This window comes from Carassius carassius, chromosome 11 (genome assembly GCF_963082965.1).
Source record: "Carassius carassius chromosome 11, fCarCar2.1, whole genome shotgun sequence".
Lineage (NCBI taxonomy): Eukaryota > Metazoa > Chordata > Actinopteri > Cypriniformes > Cyprinidae > Carassius > Carassius carassius.
In genome coordinates this window covers 9230525-9252407 of record NC_081765.1, presented here as the reverse complement: position 1 = coordinate 9252407, position 21883 = coordinate 9230525, and the positions used below count along the sequence as shown (strand labels likewise).

The following is a 21883-nucleotide window of genomic DNA, read 5'->3' as shown; positions in this document are numbered from 1 at the left end:
TGCATGTCCCCCATGCATTTCTCCATTAGCCTTTGGAACGTACTAGGTGCGTTAGTCACTCCTTGAGGCATCCGATTAAACTCCCAGAAGCCGAGTGGGCACACGAAAGCTGTTTTTGGCTTATCAGCCTCTTCAACCTCTATCTGGTAGAAGCCAGATTTTAAATCTAGGACAGAAAACCACTGAGAGCCATTAAGTGCACAGAATGTGTCCTCTAGATTTGGGAGAGAATACGCATCCTTTATGGTCTGGAGGTTCAACCGTCTGTAGTCTATGCACAGGCGGACTTGGCCATTTTTTGGCCACATCAAGGGTGTTGGTGCCTATAAGCACAAGGGGTTCTGTAATGGTGTTAAGATTTGGGACCACTAACACAAGTGTGTTTATTTCAATTGGTGCTCCAACAAACTCTTTCGGGAAAGTTACAGCTAGTTCAATGTACCCCAAGTAGGGGACAGACTGTCCTGCTGCCCCTTCTACCTCTAAGAGGTCATGGAGTGGTTTAATCTCCTGTCCTGAGAGATGTCATTCATAAAATGACTGTGGAATAGTTGTTACTTGTGGGCCTGTGTCGAGCAAGCAGGTAACTTCTTGATCTTTTATGTTCACAAAAGCCGTACTTATTGTACCGATGAGTCCTTTAGGAAACTTGAATGGGGGCTACTGTCTGATTGTTTAATGCTGGTGCATGCTTGTGAGTTGACTATGAGGTTTAAAGCTGAGGGACATTGATTTGTCTCAGCCCCTGTCTGTCCCACCACAGGAGCCGTTAGTCGTTTAACTGTGAGCTGGGGTTAGCCTGCATTTCCCACTCACTTAATCTCTTCTCCAAACTGTTTTCGTTTTTCAGCCACCAAAGCAGGATTGGGAGCTTCGGTACACGTGGAGGAGATATGCCCATCCTCTCAACACTTAAAGTAGTACCAGGGCCGGGGTTTGTTCATCTGCTTTGTTCTTATCTGGGTTTACATGTTTGCATTTGTTTTGTCTGGTGTTCGGCTCTGGGGTTTCTGTGCGGTTCCTTTTCTATCTTTCTTTTTCTCTGCCATGAAAGAGGTCAGCTGGCTCTGCAGGGTGGCAACCGGCTTCACAAGGTCTTCAATGGCACTGGGACAAACCTGTGGTTTCTCCTTTGGGTCTGGGCATGCACATGCACTCTGAGACTGAACTTGGACTCGTTTTATGGCACCTATACGTTTCCTCATGTGGCTGGCTTTAGCTTGCTGCCTGTCTTCCTCTGTGTGCAACATCAGCAGGAGCTCTGCAAATGAAGGCGGGTGATTTCTCGCCTGTTCAAGCTGCAGAGTAGAGAGCAGAACACTGTCCCAACACCCTCTACAGAACTGCTTTAGAAGGTGTCTGTCAACTTCTCCTAGTGCAACCCCACCCCTTTTTACTACAAGGTTTAATGCTACCTGCAGCCGATGAAGGTAAGCAGAAGCACTCTCCCCTGGATTCTGGAACGTGTTTAAGAAACGTGCAAAAAGTCCCCATCCTCAACCGCGCCAAAAGCCGAATCAAGTAGCTGCAGGAAAGCTAAAGGGGGTGAATTGGGCCATAATCCTTTGACCACATCAGCTGCAGGTGGAAGCAAGCTCTCTACAATCTTTCTGGTGATCTGAAGGGGAAGTATGTTAGGATCATTTAGCAGCAGTTCAATATGGGAGTGCCAGGTGTCATAATCGTTCTCGTTATTGGGCCTGGGTGTCTTTCCAGAGAAGGAGCGGAGCCTTAATTAGGGCTGAAAGCAAGGGCTGATTGCTTCGCTCCTTACAATGTGTTCAACAACCTTTTGAACTTCTGGTGGATTCATGTCATTTGCTGAAAGTGAAGGGGCTGTACCCACACTGTTGGTTGGGATGGTACCAGGGGGAGGAAGGCCATCATTTCTGTGAGCGGTGTCTGAGGATAAGACAAGGGGGTGCTGTACAGTGGAGGTAATGGTCAGCTGGGTCTCAGTGGGGGTTTCAGCATGGGTAAGAGGAACTTCCTCTGATACAGAGCTCATTGCTTCAATATCTTTACTAATCTGGGACATCACTCCTTTAAGCACACGTCCGTACTCAGCACCGTTAAGTTTGGCTAAGGCCTTAAGTTCTGACAGGTAAGTTTTGGTAATATTACCACTGACTTCAGTTTGGTACGCACTGCTCAAAGCTCTGATGTTGTAAACAACAGAGGGTTCATCTTGCAAGGCATATTTGTATGGCAATATTCCACTTAGTGTTCCTAGAGCTGCGCCGTGCGTATACTCAACGATCAGGTTTTGGTCAAATTCAGATTCATCTTCATCAACTAAAATGGTTCTTTTGATAGACCCATATTCTTTAAGGAAGTCAATAACCTGTTCATCTTGGTTTCCTACTTGTGTTAGCCCACTAACAATAACTGCGTTTGGGATTTTAACACCACACCTCTGTACAAAGTCCATATTGGACACGTGTTCAATATTGATATTCAAACCAACTGGCTCCTGGCTGGCTCGCCAGAGCTCTTACCCTTTTTACGATATAATAACAGAGTAACAGGTAATTAGTTATCTTTAACAGTATTTGGACCAGTAACCGAAGATGCTAAATCTTTAAGAGCCAGTGGTTTGACATCAATAAAGACAGAAAACAGTAATTTGCATTATTGTGATCACTCTTTGTTCAACAACAGGAACAATAACAAACAGTGTAACAATTTAGTTCAGAGAATGTACATAAAGAAATAAGAAAATAATAAAGCCGGCATAAGTTTCCCGTAAACAAAAGAAATAAAACCCAGTTCCAAAAATAATCTTATTGCTCGTTGGGGCCCTTTTTTTCCTTTTTGGTTGAATCAGTGTCGTGACAGTATCAGTGAATTATCACCACTCAATAACATTCCACTTTATATCAACTGGTTCAAATCATGTTCTCAAGAAGGTTCAGTCGCACTACAATAATATATCAAGTATCAGATCCAAGTGTTTATAGTAGTGAACTATAAATATATCCTAAAGCGCTTTTACATCCATGTTCATTCATTTTTAACAAAACCAATTTCAAGTATTAATGGTTATTGCTATTCAAGGTAGTAACAACTCACAATACAAATACAATACAAATAAGAGCTACAATTTGTGCAAAACAAATAATGCAAGAACATTCATAGAGATCTAGGAGGTACTAGTAAGGCTAAGCGTGCTTTATCATCCCTCCCTGCACCGGTAACATTGAGGGAATGCACTAAAAAATTGACCTCTTAAATCACTGACATGAAATTCACATACATATGCTCAGTGTTGCCACAGTTACTTTGAAAAAGTAACTTAGTTACTTTACAGATTACTTTATTTAAAAAATAACTTAGTTACTTTACAGATTACTTGATTTTAAAAGTAACTAAGTTACTTTATTAGTTACATTCAGCAGCTGCCGACAACATAAAAATGACTACCGGTTTTGCCAACACTCACTTTATTGGAAGTGTATTTTTAACAGTAACATCAACAATCTATCTCCTGACAATTAAAGTTGAACTTAAAAACTATTTCCTGAAAAAATGCATGTTTTTACAAAAAATAAAGGCAGTCTTTCTTGACTTAACATAAATAATTGTTTTAATAAAAAATAAAATAGTCTTTCTTGACTTCACTTAACATAAATACTTGTTTTAATAAAAAATAAAATAGTCTTTCTTGACTTCACTTAACATAAATAGTTGTTTTTAATATAAAATAAAGAAAAAGACTATCAAATTTCTTGACATCTTTTTAACATGTTTCATCAACATTGAACCTGTTATTCACAGCATTAGAGCAGCAAGGAGTGGTTTTACAAAACAAAACAAGTGTATAACACCACATGTAAGCTTATATCATGTTTTTTTTACTTTTGTTACTTTGGCCTAATCTTATGGTGTAATCCCATGTTATGAGTGAAACAGTGGAGTGGGGCGAGTAAACCAGTGGTTGTACCTCATTAACAGAAGCTTCTCAAACCTTTTGTCAGAAAGTCTATTTCTTCTAGGAGTGAGCACCAAACCTCCCAGACTGAAAAGCCGCTCCACAGGACGACTTGATGGGGTTGGAGTGTTATACTTCAAGAAAATGTTCTTTATGTTTGAAAACTGATGCAGAATCTGAAGGTCATATGCTGACCTCAGGTAGTCCATGACTTCATTTTCTGCAGAATAGGTCTCCTCTGGCTCTGCCTCAAAAGTGATAAAGTCCATCTCACCTTGGCTGGCAGATGTGGTGGGCACACTAGCAGGGCTCTGTGCTGCAAGAGCAGTTGTACGGCGGCACTCTGCTGTCAGAAGCTCTTTTACTCGCTCTCTCCTACCTGCATCTCTCAGCCATCTGAGTTTGAATTTTGGACAACTGACTGCTGCGAGAAGGGCATCTTTGTCGTCCAGCACACCGCCAAAACGAGTCTGGATAGCCTGAAAAATATAATTGATATGTTAATGCATACAAGGCCTACTATTTATTATGTCATTGAATTAATTACAAATCATGCCTAATGTGGGATCAATATTATGGATTTAATTTTGTTTTAGGTTACTTACTGACATTTGAATTTTTTATTTTATTTTATCTTCTTTTGCAATGATAATGTACATTCTGTTCCATGTTCATGACTAGTGTGATACAAGAAATTTTAACTAGTTTAAAAGAGGGGAACATACCTGCACTATGGCATCTGGAAGGCCTGCAGTCATACTGGATAGGGCCTCTTTCACATCCAGGGTCTTCTGCATCAGAACTTCAAGTGTGGGCAGTAAAGTCCCATAAGGACAGTCACCTTGTAAAATATCAAGTGCTGCAGTCAGAGGCTTCATGGCGGTGCAGTACTCATGCAGAAACTGGTACTCTTTCTCTTTGAAGCACTTAACTCCCAGCTTGGTGCACAGAGTATTCAGCTCACACATGGGGATTTCTGCAACTCTCTTTACAGCATCAAAAAATGAATTCCACCTTGTGGATGTTGGTACCAGGAGCTTTCTTTTGCTGACTTCCTCCACTGTTTCTGATGCAAGGCTAGATCTACTTGATTTGGTCCAAAGAGCTGAGCATTTTGCTGTGCTGCTCCTATACACAGCCTTGCTCTCTGCATTGGAAGTTAAATATTTATCTACATCATTTGTGGAAATTAGGTTGATGGTGTGTGAAGCACACCTGTGGTGTGAGGGAAAAGATAGCTGGCATTCACTTTCATCTTCAGCTGAGAGGATTTCTGACATATCTAAAAAAGTGACATCATCATTTGTGGGGGTGGACTCTCCCTCCCTGTTGTTTGGGTGGTCGGGGACCTCCTGCGCTCTGCTTCGCATCACCTGGTGTGACTTGCTCTATAAGTTTGACAGTGCAGTGCTGCGACTCCAAATGTTTTTTCAAATTCGACGTAGTGTTTCTGTAGCTAGATAGCAATTTGTCGCCGCCAGCACAGAGTGTACAACGGACCTTAATGTTGTCATCTTTAGCTGACACAAACTCAAAATAGTGACTGTATTTCCATCTAGAAAATGCGCATCTCTCGCCACCCTCCATTGTTTACGTTTGTGTCGCTGCGTGATACCTACACGTGACATGAACCTCATGCATGCTGAAAACGTGACTTGTCGCATACGTGACTTCACTCCCCGAGATGCACGAAGATATATATATATATATAAGGAAAATGACAAAAATAGTAACGCACAGTGCTTGGTTAAGTAACTTTAATCTGATTACTGGTTTGGAAATAGTAACGCATTAGATTACTTGTTACTGAAAAAAGTGGTCAGATTAGAGTAACGCGTTACTATGTAACGCGTTACTGGCATCACTGCATATGCTTTAACACCTTTTTTCCTTTTACACACATAATTAACATATTGCTATAGAAAACAGCATCTTTTGCAAACCCAACTGGAAATAAATCCATTTTTGCAAGGATAAGAGCGAATGTAGCACTGAACACCCAAGCTAGCAGGATAGCTAGGCTCACATTAGCAGCATTAACATCGTGATACAGCATTGAGTAGCTATTACAGCCGTAAACAGCCTTTCTAAACGCCAGCTTATCAACTGTTACCATTTCCAGCATAATTAGTTCCTTTACAGGTAACCTAACAGGTCTCAAGAGTTTTTTTTCTCACTCACCGTTGAGTCAATGAGTGGTTCTCTCTAAATTGGCTGTCTGATCAGCGGCAGCCGTCTGCCGATCAGGCTCTCTATAAAGTGTAAGCATGACAACATAGCCGTCATCATATGTTTAACATCCTCATTAATTAATGAAATCCCGTTGGAGGGGATATTTATGTTTCTTACCCTATGGATGGTAATTGATTCAGAATTCAGCTAGGCAACGAAACAGCCATGCAGTCTTTCAGTCAGGAAGTAGCTAACAGGAAGTGAAGGCGGAGCTCGATTGCCTGAAACTTTGGAGCTCAGTGATTGGTCAGCTCCTCACAAAAATGAGCATGGGAATTGTAGTGCGAACAGTTTTTTCAGGGGGAAAATCGCTCTTTTTCTATCTTTTTATGCATTTGATCACTTATTGTAGATGGCGTTTTTTTTAAACCCACCTTTTTTACAAACACTTATTTATTCATTGTCATCATTTAACTGTTTTTTTTTTAATACATAGAAAATGTACTTTGATGAATTAACTTAAAACATTTATCTCAAGACTCGATTAATTTTAAGAAAGGGATTATTATGCCAAGACTTCGTTTTAAGACCTGGTTACACTAACATTTTTTATAACTTCTTTTACAAACTTAAGAGAGTGATCATCAGAAAATCAGAGATGAAGAGTATAAATGTGATGATATGCCTTAAGTTTGCTTGATTTTGAGTTATGCTTGTATTCCGAAGTCTGAATTTTTGATTTTGAATTGTGTCATTATCTGTGATGTGACTGAGGGTCTGACTTATGTCAGAAATGCAATAACAGTGTTTTATTCGTTTAGCCCGGCTTCCAGAGCAAATATAATGTTAAGTGTGTAGTGAAAATATAACCAGTAGTAATGAATTTTTATGTTTTAGTGATCAATGAATGATAAAAAGGGGGAAATTGAGGTGGGAAAATTCATTTAACATTGCTTATGTATGCCTATATATGCATTTTCTATTATTTCTATATATGCTTTTCTTAGAATTGCTGTGTGGGTTCAGAAGGGCGACACCTGGGGGGGAAACAGATGCCTGAGGATGACCTGAGGGGGTCACCTAAGTCCTAAATGTGTGAGAAACAAACCACAGAGAGTGTGTTTTATGTTATCCGTGGAAATTTACAGCTGCTAAGACTTTGTAACCTTGACGCAGCAGAGGGATATAAGGTGGAGGACTGCCCTCCCCTCTCGTCGCACTCTGCAGGAACTCAGTGACTGTCTGACCTTCTTTGCAAAGAATAAAAGCGATCTTTTTATTATCATTATTTACTCACAGCACAAATTGTGAATTTTTGAAGAATTACCTGGCTGCTGTGTTCCATGTAATGAAAATAAAGACTGGTTGGATTTGTCACTTTCATCATAAATCAACTACATCATAATAGCTTAATTAAAAGGAAAAAATAGCTTTCCGAGCTAAAGTATGACTCACGTCAGTTGCGTAAATAAAAAAAAAAGCTTTGTTTTAAATCAAACAAATTTTAAAAACATGGATATCATTCATGGATACCATATCTTCTGATAGCACTGCAAGAGTTAGCAGCGCCATCTAGCAGTTGGGTGCTAAACATCTTTAGCCTCAGCTAGGGTTGCCACCTTCAATACAGAAAAATAAGGGATGCCTAGGGGGGGGCATCCCTCGGGGTCACGATGACCACAGGTCCGATGACGTGCCAGTGGTGGTAAATCACAACTTAAAACCTGTTTTCATAAAAAATACCACACGGTTAAACACAACCTCAGCTATAGCTTATAGCTGATGTTGTGTTTAACTGTGTGGTATACCTGCGTAGGATGAGAAATTGCTAATGAACTTAAGTAATTGTATAAGGTGGCGTGAACACAGATTTTGGATAAAATATTTGTCATTGTTTGGAGACTGTAACACCATCCAAACAGTGAAACCACATAATAAATAAGCAATATACAAACATTTCTAAATCTAAATTCTTTTAAAACACAATTTGTTTTATTATTATTGGTAAGTTAATCTATTTTATATAGTCTGTTGTTAATTCTACAGTAACCTATTGAAGAATGCAATCATTTAAATTAGTTAAGTTTTTTATTTGCTTCACATAGGCACTATATTTTTATTATTAACTATATCCCTCTTATCTCTTATTAAAATAATGCTTTGTCTGACTGTACACCTTAACCGTAATAAATCGGTAACACTTTAAAATAAGGTTCATTAATTAACTACATTAATTAACATTAACTAATAATGAACTGCACTTATACAGCAATTGTTCATGTTTTTTCATGTTAATTTCCACATTTAATAATACTTTATTAATCTTGTTAATATTAGTTAATGCACTGTGAAATAACATGAACAAACAATGAACAGCTTTATTTCTATTAATTAACATTAACAAAGATTAATACTGTAACAAATGTATTACTTACTCATTGTTAGTTCATGTTAGTTAATACATTAATGTTTAATAATGAACCTTACTGTAAAGTGCTACCAACAAATCATAGCATAACATGATTCATTAACATTTTTAACATTATTTCTTAACAAACAGGCAACCTATGAACTGTAATGTAATCAATCAGAAAATGATTGAGGTGATAAAAAAAATGCTGTCGCACATCTGACACGCTACCGTCCGCAACAGAGAACACTCGTCGACAAATTGACCCGCCCTCCTCTGACTCTGATTGGCCGTGAAACTGAAACAAACCAATCAATCCAACGATGGCAGCGAGTATTACCCAATCAGGGGCAAAATAGGACGAGTCTTCACAGAATGCCAGTGGGATGATTTGTATGAGATGCTGCATTGAAGACAACTCTGAAAATACGGGACAAACCCCGTCCCGTATTGATTCAAAACGGGACGCGCTATTTTATTCTCAAACACAGGACGATTCCGTATTTTAAGGGACGGGTGGCAACCCTAGCCTCAGCCCAAATTAACACTTGGCAAGAGCCAAATGTGAGTGCAAATCAGCATTGGGGAGTACATAAAATGGTGTTACTTATCAGTTGGTGTGATTATCAAATCTCAAAGGTTGCAATTCAATTACTCTTAAATTAAAATTTGCAATTCAAGCCTAAATAGTCTTATGCGCTGCATGTGTCCGAGCGAGAGTGGTGTTGTGTTTATTTATATGCGAGCAGCTCACGAGCCAGTGTTTTCAGTCTTTCAGACATGAAGCATTGCAAAAACTCAACACACAACAAATCTTACCAAGTTTCCTTCCCCTAAATTTAGGAAGAATCGTCTATACAGTACAGTCGTGGCCAAAAGTTTTGAGAATTACATAAATATTGGAAATTGGAAAAGTTGCTGCTTAAGTTTTTATAATAGCAATTTGCATATACTCCAGAATGTTATGAAGAGTGATCAGATGAATTGCATAGTCCTTCTTTGCCATGAAAATGAACTTAATCCCAAAAAAACCTTTCCACTGCATTTCATTGCTGTCATTAAAGGACCTGCTGAGATCATTTCAGTAATCGTCTTGTTAACTCAGGTGAGAATGTGGACGAGCACAAGGCTGGAGATCATTATGTCAGGCTGATTGGGTTAGAACGGCAGACTTGACATGTTAAAAGGAGGGTGATGCTTGAAATCATTGTTCTTCCATTGTTAACCATGGTGACCTGCAAAGAAACGCGTGCAGCCATCATTGCGTTGCATAAAAATGGCTTCACAGGCAAGGATATTGTGGCTACTAAGATTGCACCTAAATCAAAAATTTATAGGATCATCAAGAACTTCAAGGAAAGAGGTTCAATTCTTGTAAAGAAGGCTTCAGGGCATCCAAGAAAGTCCAGCAAGCGCCAGGATCGTCTCCTAATGAGGATTCAGCTGCGGGATCAGAGTACCACCAGTGTAGAGCTTGCTCAGGAATGGCAGCAGGCAGGTGTGAGCGCATCTGCATGCACAGTGAGGCCAAGACTTTTGGAAGATAGCCTGGTGTCAAGAAGGACAGCAAAGAAGCCACTTCTCTCCAAAAAAAACATCAGGGACAGATTGATGTTCTGCAGAAAGTATAGTGAATGGACTGCTGAGGACTGGGGCAAAGTCATATTCTCCAATGAAGCCCCTTTCCGATTGTTTGGGGCATCTGGAAAAAGGATTGTCCGGAGAAGAAAAGGTGAGCGCTACCATCAGTCCTGTGTCATGCCAATAGCAAAGCATCCTGACACCATTCATGTGTGGGGTTGCTTCTCATCCAAGGGAGTGGGCTCACTCACAATTCTGCCCAAAAACACAGCCATGAATAAAGAATGGTACCAAAACACCCTCCAAACAGCAACTTCTTCCAACAATCCAACAACAGTTTGGTGAAGAACAATGCATTTTCCAGCACGATGGAGCACCGTGCCATAAGGCAAAAGTGATAACTAAGTGGCTCGGGGACCAGAATGTTGAATTTTTGGGTCCATGGCCTGGAAACTCCCCAGATCTTAATCCCATTGAGAACTTGTGGTCAATCCTCAAGAGGCGGGTGGACAAACAAAAACCCACTAATTCTGACAAACTCCAAGAAGTGATTATGAAAGAATGGGTTGCTATCAGTCAGGATTTGGCCCAGAAGTTGATTGAGAGCATGCCCAGTCGAATTGCCGAGGTCCTGAAAAAGAAGGGCCAACACTGCAAATACTGACTCTTTGCATAAATGTCATGTAATTGTCGATAAAAGCCTTTGAAATGTATGAAGTGCTTGTAATTATATTTCAGTACATCACAGAAACAACTGAAACAAAGATCTAAAAGCAGTTTAGCAGCAAACGTTTTGAAAACTAATAGTTATGTAATTCTCAAAACTTTTGGCCACGACTGTATATGTTTTCAACAATAGAGAAGCTTTAAGGTCTTTCAGCGGTTTTCCTTCATTTTGTCTTTGGTTTATTAAATGATAGATGACAAATAATATGAAACATTGACAAAATAACCTTTAGTATATATACACACATCTCAAATCTTTCTGATGCACCACATTTACACGAACAGAAAAGAAAACTGTGCTTAGTCTTATAAAAAATTTTGTGAGGCATGATAAAAAATCCATCATTCCTATAAATCACTTATTCAAATCTTGAACTAAATGAAGTATAGCATGCATTATGAGCTGTCTGGACATTTGTGTTTAAACCATAATATAGTACATGTTTAAGTCATATTAACCCTGATTCAAGAAATAATAAGCATGTAAAAACTGACATCATTTTATCTATAATTTTCCTATTTCTCACAGCATTGCGGAAGCTGCTGGCAGAACGAAGGAATGTGGAGGGAAAGTTGAAGAAACGTTATATTATAAAAGATTACTCAGATTATGGGTTTCAGACATACGTGCCTCTGTCTCAGTTTGGCCCGATCTCTGACCGAAATTCCAACTGCAACATGGTCAAGAGTCACTTTCTAAATTGTAAATGGACTGCATTTATATAGCGCTTTCAACAGACCACATGGCCATCCAAAGCGCTTTACAAGTTGCCTCACATTCACCCATTCACACACCGATTGCGGTGTCAGCCATTCAAGGCGCCATCCAGCTTGTCGGGGTTAGGTTAGGTGTCTTGCTCAAAGACACCTCGACACTTGGTCAGGTGGAGCCAGGGATTGAACCACCCACCTTCCGGTTTGTAGAAAACCTACATGAACCACTGAGCCACTGCCGCCCCACACGTATGCACGTATGAAGGTCTGTTTCTGTTTGCAGAAGTTGTTTTCCTTATGACTATTAAAGTTGGTTCTAAAACCCATTCTTTCTAATACCAGTGACATCTCTGTGTTTCTCAGGTCTGTTAGAACTGGAGGCAAGTCTTTCTCCATCTGTCATGTCAAGAGGTGGGTTACTCCATCTGAGCATTGATTCAAAGTGTCAAGACCTAGTGACTAAAGGCTTCATCGCACACTCAGCCCGCTCATGAAGACTCATCAGGTAATGAGCAGCTGGGTGCTTTCACACTTAATAAAACTGTGGGAAAAGATGTATGAAGTGACAGATATCCCCCTGAGCTCTCGCTTCCCACTAGGCTCTGAAGCAGGGGCGGAGTGGGACCAAAAAATCTACCGGGAAATTTCGTAAACCACCGGCCATCGGTGATCAAAAAAAAAAAAAATGCAAAAAAATATACTACTAACGTCATAACCCTTGCAAAATTATTTTAAATATATTAAGAAAGCCACCGCTACTGGTCACGTGGTCTATGGTTAGACTGATTTGTTTAGATCCAGTGAAATTGCTACCTTGACAACGCCACGTGAGAGGCGTTCACACCACCGCTGACTTGAGCTTCCAAAGTTACCGGAAGTCATTCATTTTCAATGGAAGCTGGCATCTCTCAGCTGCAAGGAGCGTCAAATTCCTTGACGTTGCGTTTTGAGTGACCAGAGCGTCAATCCGAGAGTTGAAAGTGGCTCAACTGTATGGTAATAATGAGCTATGACGCGGTTCAGCGGCAATACGCCAGCAACCAATCGGAATATAGACGTCCTTCGCGCTGGCTGATTCCGCAGAAACATACGATGTAAACTTTCGTTCAAAACATACATAAAATATGAGCATATCACTTGCTAATCATTTATGAATGTTAATGTAAATTATATAGTTTATCATAAACTAACCACTTATAAATTACTTACAACTTAACTTTTATTTTTACTTTTTATTTTTAACTTTTATTATTAATTGGCGACGTCATTATAGTATGAATATATATAATACACACACCACTGTCTACCTACCACTAATTAAATTAGTCATTATTATTAGGCTACCAACATTTACTAGCTTGTGCTAGTTCACGGGCGGCTAGCAATAACGTACGTTAATGCTTGAGTGGCGCCACTGTTTTTTCTGTCAATTCACCTGTTGACGCCTGATTTCGGAATAAATCCGTAATCTTTGAGCACTTTGATGCATTCTCCTCCAGCATCCGCTTCTTCTTCATTCTGGCCTTTTCGGCCCCTCCTTTGTCCTTTCTCTTCTTGCCTTCCATGTGGGTATCGTTAAATGTTTTGCAACCACGCTAATCCTTCTGACTGTCAATTTATTTTTTATTTTTTTTAGAATTTACGCGCTTTCTCTCTCTCTGTCTAGTCTGGCGTGTGCCATTTTTGGGTTATGCCATTAGACGAGGGGGCAGGGGGCGCTCATTATCTCCCTACATTTCTGTAAACAGACTTGACCTGCAACTCCATTCTATGTTAATTTAAGAACAAACAAATTAATTAAATACTCGTTTTTTTTGTTTGTTTTTTGTGACCATGAAAGTTCTGTATGAAGAATATGACGGGGGAGATGAGATGAGTGTGCAGGGGGGTAACTATGACTGAGAAATACAGTGCTGGCCGCCGCGCTCCCGCTCCGGCCACTCTCACGGCCGTTATGAATAATTTATAATGGGCCGATCATGAAAACTCATCAACCGGCCGGCCGGTCGACCGGCCGACCGGGAAAAGTCCCGATCGTCCCGATTGCCACTCCGCCCCTGCTCTGAAGGAGAAAATGGGTTGTGTGGTGGAAAAGTAGCCTTTGCGGATTCTCTTTAAGACAGAAAAACCTGCTCCATGACCTGCAACCCCCGTGGTGGAAACCCCCAGAGATAGAGCCCGCGATCATGCTGTAGACAATTCACGTCAACGTTTGAGCTTAAATAGATGAATTCTTGTTGGTACATTAGGCATTATATTTTAAGCACATCTTAAAGACAATAAATGTTGTTTTACATATAAAGTTGCACTTAAGTGGGTAAACTAACTGTAGTAAATATTAGTGCTGTCAAACGATTAATCACATCCAAAATAAAAGTTTCTGTTTACATAATGTGTGTGTACTGTGTATATTTATTATGCTTATGCAAATAAACACACACTCAAGTACACATTTAATAAAAACATGTTGAGTTTATATTAATATAGATTTTAAATTAAATGAATATATACACATGTAAATACAGGTACATCTTTTCAAAATATGCTGTATGTTAGTGTATTTATATATAATAAAATACACAAACATTATATAAAAACAAACTTTTATTTTGGATGCGATTAATACACTTTCAATTTCACAAACATTTTTAAATTACATTATTTTCTGTAATAATTACTCTTTTCTAAAGTGCATTCTTTTTCACAACAGCAAGACTGTCCTAAAAGAACCGCTGCTCTCAAGTGATCAGAGGATACTGTATGATAAACATTGACTTTCGCTGAATCATTTATTTTGGAATTCTTTTTGTATGACACATCTATCATTCTGAGATATCAGTGTTCGGTCCATAACAGGAACCGGCCATTATCTTTCTGTAGAAAGTGCTCAGAGGAAGATCCGTGCAGATTCAGGCTAGGCTCAGTGGGCGGAGCCTGGTTTTCTACCCGATGGCGATGTTGTTGTCGATGTGAAAGGATGAAGTCTGATGGTTGACAGATGTTCGAGGGAAAAGAGAAACGGTTGGAACTGATCCAAGAACTGCACAGCACCCTTGCACTGCTGGAGGAGGAACTGGACAAGGAGGCGGCAGAAAAACAGGTTACACTCGCCCTGCAGAGACAGAGAGACATCAAGTCTGAAAGAGTAAGACCGGAGATATACAGTACATGTTTGAGAAATGAAGATACACACCTGCTGTACTATGTGAACTTTGATAAAACTACATATTTATCTCAGTACAATCAAAATACAGTTATTTTAGGCATTCACAACATCGCTGATCTATGCAGGGCATGAAAGCATTGGTCACATCACAAAGAGTCGGTTTCATGGGTGGAAAAACCGTTCAATGTATTATGAAAACATTTTCAAAAAATTTTTTTTCTGTAATTCTCAGAACTTAAAACCTTCCCCTAGTGAAAAGTAATGATTTAAAAAAAATAGAAAAAAAAGTCATTGATCACTACAGTCTGATCTTAACAGTTTGTGGAGCATATTTTAGATTTAAAGGAAACGTTCACACAAAAAAAAATCTGCTGAAAATGTACTCACCCTCAGGCCATCTAAGATCGGTTTGTTTCTTCGTTCAAACTGATTTAGAGAAATTTAGCATTTCCTCACTTCTGCAGTGAATGGGTGCCGTCAGAATGAGAACATTTGATGAAAACATCACAATAATCCACAGTTAATTAATGTCTTGTGATCGGAGGCTATTGCAATGAATTGGCGTTTTGATTCTTTTGAAAATCTGTGAACTCATGGGTTTTCATCTCAGAAGACATAAATTGTGGATTACTTGTGGATCCTTGTGATGTTTTTATCAACTGTTTGGGCTCTCATTCTGACTTCACCCATTAACTGCAGAGGATCCATTGATGAGCAAGTGATGCAATTTTTTATTTTGGGGTAAACGATTTCTTTAATTATTTGGTAACTTGTAAAATAAAAATATATAAAAATAAAGTGTAGCACAGCGTTTTACTTAAAAGGAAGGAACAATTCTTATACTGATGTCTTAAATTAGGGCTCACCTATCTCAGCGAGCCGTGTCCTGCAGAGTTTAGCTTCAACTTGCCTCAACACAACCGCTTGGATGTTTCAAGTGTGCTTAGTAAGAGCTTGATTTGCTGGTTCAGGTGTGCTTGATTAGGGTTGGAGCTAATCTCTACAGGACACCAGTCCTGCTTTAAAGAAAGAGACTTTAAATTCTACATTTAAAAAAATGTTTAAAAAAATCTGTTTAACATTAAAAATAATAATAGATAAATAAAAAATAAAAAAATAAATAAATAAAATTGCCTCAGGACAAAATAAAAATATTACTAATAAAAAATATGGTATGAGTCTGGTTAAAAACTGTGAGTGTTTGTGGTCTAAAAAAATACATTAAAAAAATCGCTGAACAAAACAATGTAAGAATGAACTACAATGAGCTATAATATCTCATGTATTTAACTGATTTAATTATTTTTATTCCTTTTCCCACTGTCTTTCTCTCAGGTGTCTCAGATTGAGTCCTATATATCTGGCTTGTCTGGAGGAGTGATAGTTGACATGCTGGACTTTCTAAAGAGTTGCTCCGGCTGCAGGAGGAATGGTGAATCCATGCTGTAGTATCCGTGAGGCTGAAGAGAGAGGCACCAGATCAAGGAAAGGACAGGTCACTAGAACATCCATTTAAAAATAAATATGCTGTTGTCTCTACCTAACAAAATCATACACTACCATTCAAAAGTTTGGGGATTTTTACATATAAAATTAATTATTTTATGCAGCAATGAATGTGTTAAATTGACCAAAAGTGACAGTAAAGACATTTATCATGTTGCAAAAGACTTCTATTTTAAATAAATGCTGCTCTTTTTAATTTTTGTTCATTAGAGAATAATGAAAAATGTGTTGATTTCCACAAAAATATTAGGCAGCAAAACTGTTTTCAACATTAAGAAATGTTTCTTGAGCAGCAAATCAGCAAATTAAAAGGATCATGTGACACTGAACACTGTGAGTAATGATGCTGAAAATTCAGCTTTGTCACATCAGGAATAATAAATTATAAAATATATTCATATATAAACAGTTATTTTAAATTGTAATAATTTTTTCAATATTTAATGATCAAATTGATGCAGTTTTGGTTAGCACAACATACTCATTTCAAATCCTTTAAAAAAGTAAAAAATGACCTTAAACTGAACGTTAGTGTATGTTTGTGTAATTAAATTGTTTATTTTCTTTAGTAAAGCACATTGCAATAGAATTCTCTTTAATAATGTCACGAGGCAATCAAAATTCACATTATATATTTTTTAAATGTGTGCCCAGCACACTGCAACCAGCATCTTTGGAAACTTCCTTTTCTGTCTGAGATCTCTTGTCTGTATTTCCCTTGGCATCAGGTGGTCAAGGTACATCAGGACAAAGTAGACATGTACCTGGAGGATGTCATCCTGCGCTCCATCAATCAGACAGCTGATGCTCAGGCCAGAGAGGTGAGGAGCTGCACAACATCACCTGTGCCATGGAGGAGATGTATGTTCCTGGTCTCGAATGCTGGGACATTCAGTTTAACCAGTTTGAAGATCTCACAACTAGATAAATCATACCATGCAATCACCACAACTTTTAAAATTATGCTAGACCTATCAGCAGGCTCAACATGTTTTGAATTATCAAAAATAAAACACTTGTCTAAATGTTCCTGAAGAAGAGGGATAAAATATATAAATGCACCATGTGAAAAAGATTGTGTCATCTCTATACTGACATTCAAAGGCTGTTAGATGTGTTTGTCACTGACGGCTGCATACGTCAGAGGTTTTATTAGATTCAAGATTATTGTTTAGCTGCCAGGGATGTCTGAATCACATGAGAATAGACCCAAACAGTGTTTATTTGAATGCTTTCTGCTATCATAACCTTGTACTCTCAATACATTCATAGTGCTCTTGAGTATTTAATAAAGACTTTAATGAAATAATAAGAATCTGATAAAATAATGCATGTAAGATGACTCACTTCCGCTTTTAAAAGGTCTTGAAAATAATATACACAAAGCCATGCTTAGATTTGACTCCAGGACAACTTCCACCCATTGTGCTCTACTTGTTAAAAAAACATTTGAGCTTACTTATCCTGCAAGGCAAAACACATCTACTGTACATCCTACGAAATATAAAATATGTTTGAAATCTATGTCTATATATTCATTCCCTCAATAAATTATACATTACGGATGCCAGATGTGACAGCACAACAGTAGGAAATCACTAGAAGCCTATATTGAGGCCTGTAACTAAACTAATGAGGTAGTATTTCCTAGTTACAGGGATCATTGTTAAGTTTCCTTTGGCAAGGCTGCCAGCATTGGCTGTTTTAGAGCATTTCCTTTGTCACAAACAGAATCAGTCTGTGTATGTATGTGTATGTATGTAATGTGTATGTATCACAGTAGGAGTCATGTGACTTGTGTTATTTCCCATGATCTTTTTTTAATTCCCCATATCGCCAGTGTTTGCTGTGTAATAAAGAGCCTGTTTTTACAAATGCAGTATATGCACACACAACTCTCGGTCTACAGCTTGCTCAGTTGACTTTGATCACATGGCTTTACACAGGGGATGAAAGAAAAAAATACCCTGCATAATTTGAATGAATGCAGAACAAAGTTACACAGAGCTTTCTATACATTAAAAGTGGATTATGAGCCATGACTGTCAACCTTCACAAAGAACAAGAAGCAACAAGAAAATCTTAAATAATTGTGGCTCATTGCTCAAAAAGTGATTTGCTGAATGGTGCAGATGAAAGCAGTGACATTCATCAGTCTCCCGCTACGATCCTAGCAGGAATGAGTCATTAAATTAGACTTTTAACAATATTGTGTGTTTTTTTTCTTTTTGTGACATTTCTCTGTTCAGCAGGTAAGATAACAAAATGAAATTGTGTCAAAACTGTCATAACACCCACTCTGTTGTGAGCCTTACTATTCCTAGAAAGCACATAACATAGGTATTTTCTAGATTTCATCAGCATTTAACATGGTTTAACAGTGGCTCTCACCAGGTTTTGATTTAGAACCCATTGGACATCAAGTGGTGACCCATCACAGTATGCAAATGGTTTATTGTACAAAAGCAACAAAATGTCCTGAAAATCAAACACTGAAATTAATATATTAATTTAATAGTACTCATAAACAATTAATATCATTTATGCAACCAGTAATTTTTCACGCTAAATACTTTTTGGAATAAACAAAAAAGTAAACCCAAATATAATGTAGTCATATTTTCTTAAAGGGTTAGTTCACACAATAAACAAAATTATGTCATTAATGACTCACCCTCATGTCGTTCCAAACCCGTAAGACCTCCGTTTATCTTCAGAACACAGTTTAAGATATTTTAGATTTAGTCCGAGAGCTCTCAGTCCCTCCATTGAAGCTGTGTGTACGGTATACTGTCCATGTCCAGAAAGGTAAAAACATCATCAAAGTAGTCCATGTGACATCAGAGGGTCAGTTTGAAGCATCAAAAAAACATTTTGGTCCAAAAATAGCAAAAACTACAACTTTATTCAGCATTGTCTTCTCTTCCGGTCTATTGTGAGCGAGTTCAAAACACTGCAGTGTAGTGATATCCGGTTCACGAACGAATCACTCGATGTAACCAGATCTTCTTGAACCTGTTCACCAAATCGAACCGAATCGTTTTAAATGGTTCGCGTCTCCAATACGCATTAATCCACAAATGACTTAAGCTGTTAACTTTTTTAATGTGGCTGACACTCCCTCTGAGTTAAAACAAACCAATATCCCGGAGTAATGCATTTACTCAAACAGTACACTGACTGAAGTTCTGTGAAGAGAGAACTGAAGATGAACACCGAGCCGAGCCAGATAACGAACAAGAGTCCAAAGAAGAGAAGCTAGAGTCCAAAGTTAATGGTTACACAATAAAACCAGCATTTAATTAGTCTGTGCAACTTTTTCACATCAATAATGTAACACATCAAACTCTAAAAGTAAAGAATAGCTTAAAAACTTTAAGACATCTTCATTTTAATTTTTATGGGGGGAAAAATTTTAAACTATTTAATGTTAAGCACTAATGGTCTTGATTCTCTGACCATTAGGTCCATTAGATCCTGTCTGAGAAATGGGCTCTATCTCCTGAAATTATAGAACGATAAGGGAGATTTAGTAGGCCTAATGTTTTTTTGTTTTTTTTGCATTGCTCAACTGATCTGTAGATATTATGTTCTTTCTTAAACTACTTAAATTCAAGTGTTTTTGAACCTTGCCATCTCAAAATGGTTAACATGATGAAAGCTCCAATTCCGATCCTACAGTTTTGCACTCTGAATATCTAGATCATCCATGTAATCCACTTTGTATAACACCATGCATCTAACTGAATGAAAAATAACTAGTTTAGCATTCATAAAGGAAATACCAATACAATAAAAGAGTTGAAGTCTTAACTTCTTTTGGCAGAGATATAAGTAGTGTACTGTTACAAATTCAACCATTGCCTAAAGTGTGAAAATATAACTATAAAGGGTGACCATAAAGGGAAATGAAGTGTGTACTTTCTGGTGACACTTTCACTTTTTACTTTTACCATAAAGGTGCAGTTTATGGCCCTAAAACCCAGAAGACAATTTGCATTTTCAAGACTTGTATGAGGATTGCAATTCATTAGCGACTTAAGTTGCGATCCCATTTTCCATTGCCAGTTCCCATTTCCATCTCATGCTGACGTCGCTCACATTTAAGCGTAGCGATTTTATACATCGCTACACTATCATCAATAGATTTTTATGTTATTGATACAACCCGAATTCCGGAAAAGTTGGGACGTTTTTTAAATTTTAATAAAATGAAAACTAAAGGAATTTCAAATCACATGAGCCAATATTTTATTCACAATAGAACATAGATAACGTAGCAAATGTTTAAACTGAGAAATTTTACACTTTTATCCACTTAATAAGCTCATTTAAAATTTAATGCCTGCTACAGGTCTCAAAAAAGTTGGCACGGGGGCAACAAATGGCTAAAAAAGCAAGCAGTTTTGAAAAGATTCAGCTGGGAGAACATCTAGTGATTAATTAAGTTAATTGATATCAGGTCTGTAACATGATTAGCTATAAAAGCTTTGTCTTAGAGAAGCAGAGTCTCTCAGAAGTAAAGATGGGCAGAGGCTCTCCAATCTGTGAAAGACTGCGTAAAAAAATTGTGGAAAACTTTAAAAACAATGTTCCTCAACGTCAAATTGCAAAGGCTTTGCAAATCTCATCATCTACAGTGCTTAACATCATCAAAAGATACAGAGACACTGGAGAAATCTCTGTGCGTAAGGGACAAGGCCGGAGACCTTTTTTGGATGCCCGTGGTCTTCGGGCTCTCAGACGACACTGCATCACTCATCGGCATGATTGTGTCAATGACATTACTAAATGGGCCCAGGAATACTTTCAGAAACCACTGTCGGTAAACACAATCCGCCGTGCCATCAGCAGATGCCAATTAAAGCTCTATCATGCAAAAAGGAAGCCATATGTGAACATGGTCCAGAAGCGCCGTCGTGTCCTGTGGGCCAAGGCTCATTTAAAATGGACTATTTCAAAGTGGAATAGTGTTTTATGGTCAGACGAGTCCAAATTTGACATTCTTGTTGGAAATCACGGACGCCGTGTCCTCCGGGCTAAAGAGGAGGGAGACCTTCCAGCATGTTATCAGCGTTCAGTTCAAAAGCCAGCATCTCTGATGGTATGGGGGTGCATAAGTGCATACGGTATGGGCAGCTTGCATGTTTTGGAAGGCTCTGTGAATGCTGAAAGGTATATAAAGGTTTTAGAGCAACATATGCTTCCCTCCAAACAACGTCTATTTCAGGGAAGGCCTTGTTTATTTCAGCAGGACAATGCAAAACCACATACTGCAGCTATAACAACAGCATGGCTTCGTCGTAGAAGAGTCCGGGTGCTAACCTGGCCTGCCTGCAGTCCAGATCTTTCACCTATAGAGAACATTTGGCGCATCATTAAACGAAAAATACGTCAAAGACGACCACGAACTCTTCAGCAGCTGGAAATCTATATAAGGCAAGAATGGGACCAAATTCCAACAGCAAAACTCCAGAAACTCATAGCCTCAATGCCCAGACGTCTTCAAACTGTTTTGAAAAGAAAAGGAGATGCTTCACCATGGTAAACATGCCCCGTCCCAACTATTTTGAGACCTGTAGTAGAAATCAAAATTGAAATGAGCTCATTTTGTGCATAAAATTGTAAACTTTCTCAGTTTAAACATTTGCTATGTTATCTATGTTCTATTGTGAAT

The 21883-nt window shown here is 38.4% G+C and overlaps 1 protein-coding gene across 1 annotated transcript in view; it reads left to right on the top strand.

Annotated features, from left to right (window-relative positions):
• The window catches only part of LOC132152732 (serine/threonine-protein kinase SIK2-like), a 364451-nt gene that overhangs the window by 220995 nt on the left and 121573 nt on the right, over positions 1-21883 (top strand). The gene's annotated exons all lie outside the window — the stretch shown is intronic.